Raw genomic sequence first — 2796 nt, 5'->3', positions numbered from 1 at the left:
TTCCACCCGTGAAGCTCTTTTAGATGGAATTTGCTCTTTTAGTGTGCTGAAGCGCACAGGGGAGATGGCTGTCTGCAACACACACAGGGGTAGTGCAGCCTGCTGTGTGCAACCCACTCGACACGGGAAAACCACCGCCACTGAAGCGCCGTACCACCAGCACGAGAGCCCACGAAGAGCGTGCTTGACTGTAGCTTTTTTCTCTAAGCAGAATGTCAGGAGCAGAACGATAGAACCGCTCGGCTCTGAAGCGAAAAGCTGAATATGCGCTGCATCTGCTGCCTACTTATACTCACGCTGTGATCAGCGGCAGCTGGATGCAATAATCACATGCCAATGTGCATTGGCTCATTTAGTTTACACTCGAAGTAGATTGGTCTCTCTAAGCGAGATCCCAATTCGTCGGTCATCCGACGTGACGTCGAGAGTGACCGACTGAAAGGGAACTAGCGCATGAGCACAGAGAGATTTGCGAGTGCACAGGATAGTTTGAGTGAGAGGAGAGACACGTTTTAAGTGTGCGCACACTCTCTGGGCTAGAGCAGCGTGTATCGAGCGTGCGCGTCCGGTTTTGTGCGAGAGCAATTAATGTGCTTTCACGCTACAATAATGCGCTCTCGACATTTGTCATTAAAATAACGCCATAGCAGTCACAGCACGAAACTTTTTTACACAGTAGATTCTCTTTTCAGGATGCAGTTTAGCCACTTTTTCTCTGTCATTAACTTTGGAACGTGTTAATCATCCAAATCACTGTGGGCACTGTGAACACTTCCGCAGCTGAGCTTCACATGCAGAACCAGCCAATCAAAGAGCCGCTTTAGGTGCCAATCAAGAGTCCTTTTATGCATCCCGGTCATAAAATATAGGTTGACGTGACGCTCTGTTTTAATTACAGTGTACCTTTGTGCCTTGACCATTTTCAAGATTTATTTGCTCGAAATGTCGCCATGATAGATTTGCATGTATTTTAAGCACGTTTGGCAGATGCTAATTACAAACCGGCATCAGGCTGCTGCTATGTATGGCACAGCAGCGAGCCGTGGTGATACTCAAAGGTCAGAGCTCCCATCTCCATGTTGAGTGATGCCAGCTATCCCATGCCAACCCATCCGAGCAAAGGCGCTGTATAAATGAAGCATCTATACTTGATGATCCAGGCAAACCTGTTGCTTTGACTTGGGGTTCTCTCTCACCCTGGCACTTCCGCTTCCGTTCCCATTCCAATCCAGTTTAATTTAGAGTGGGGCTGGTGTCGTTGGCGTTGCGGCAAGTCGTGGCAGAGTTTGCTTGCAGTGCTAGCGACGAGGGCAGGTGGGTGAATGCTGGCCGGTAGACTGAGCTGTGGCACCGGTAGTGAGTAGCCATACGGCTGTGCGTCTAGTGTTGGTTCAACATAAGTCGTAAAGGGGAAATATCGAGATTTTCAAGCCCTGTTCCTAGCAAGGACTTCTTGCGACGACGCTGCTGTTTTGCTTATGGATATATATTTTATTTTTTTTTGTATTTGATTGTGTCGTTTACAGTCATCTGTGCGGTCAACAGTTTTGCTGCTCCGCGAGTCGCTGGGGCTGTTAATGCTAGCTTCTGAGCATCGTGTCCACAGGGCTTTCTACTAGTTTTATTTCCTTTGTCAACGGAGTAAATTGTTGCTATATTTGTTGGATTAGTTTTGCGGCTATTTAGTTTTTTTGTGTTGGTTTTGATTTATTTTGCAGATATATTATAGCATTGATTTACTTTATTTTTCTGGCTATGTATTGTTTATTGTAAATTGTTTTTTTTTTTTTTTATTCATTGCCTCATTTCTCTAGTGCCATTTAGGCGCTGGTTATCTGTCTGTCTTGTATGTGGTGTCATCTGGAGGCCCGAGTGTCAAGGCTGCTACAACACAGTGTCTGTAAACTTATTGTTTTGGTGGCTCTTTTTATTTATAATACTTAGTATGATTTTCTTTTGAATTTCTTTATAAATGTTTCTGTCCCTAGGGGCCAGTGAGGACTTGTATGGAACGGGGGAGGCTAGCTGCTTTCATTCGGTGTTGTTTCACGGTGTGCTGTGTGTGTGCTTTTGATACAACTTCCCTAGGGTGGGTGTGCATGGTGTCTGATGGGGTGTGAACTGAGGTGGGTTTTGGACGACCTCCTGAGTTGCAGCCAGCCTGCCTTGTTCCCATTCCTCCTGGCCCTGGGAACTATTCATACCATTGTGGGAGTGTTTCGTGAGAGAGAATTTTACTTGATGCCGGTGATTTTATAATAAAGTGTATTTCTTGTATTGATACTCACAGCTCCCTTATTTCCTCGCCTTCAATTGGTGAAACTTACCTGTGTGTCCTTTTATTGGGAGTTATTTCCCTGGCCTCCCACCAGGGTGGCGTAGTTAGATAAATCTAATTGTGGTTAACATTTCCTTCCATTTGGTAGTGCCACAATGTCAAAAACCGACTCTCGAAATAAAGTGTTTTTAAACTGTTTTTTGTTTTTGTTTTTTTATACACATCAATAATCTGGGCCGAATAATTCAAAATATCTTCTTTTGGAACATACAGGTTTGGAACATACAGGTTGTCAGTAAATTATGGCATCTGAGCAATAAAAACTGTCTTCTAGTAGCCTTAACTTTGAGTGTGATAAGAGATTTCCACACTGTCCAACAAACACATCAGAATGTACCCTGGTGATGAATAATATTGTGCATCATCCTCATTCAGCCCTGTGTTAATAAATGCTTTATCCCCATCATCCTCGATCTTGATTATGAGAAGTGTGTGTGTGCGTGTGTGTGTGTGTGTGT

Source organism: Sinocyclocheilus anshuiensis, unplaced genomic scaffold (genome assembly GCF_001515605.1).
Source record: "Sinocyclocheilus anshuiensis isolate Anshui unplaced genomic scaffold, SAMN03320099.WGS_v1.1 scaffold1789, whole genome shotgun sequence".
Taxonomy (NCBI): domain Eukaryota; kingdom Metazoa; phylum Chordata; class Actinopteri; order Cypriniformes; family Cyprinidae; genus Sinocyclocheilus; species Sinocyclocheilus anshuiensis.
Note: the sequence above shows the minus strand (reverse complement) of the source record.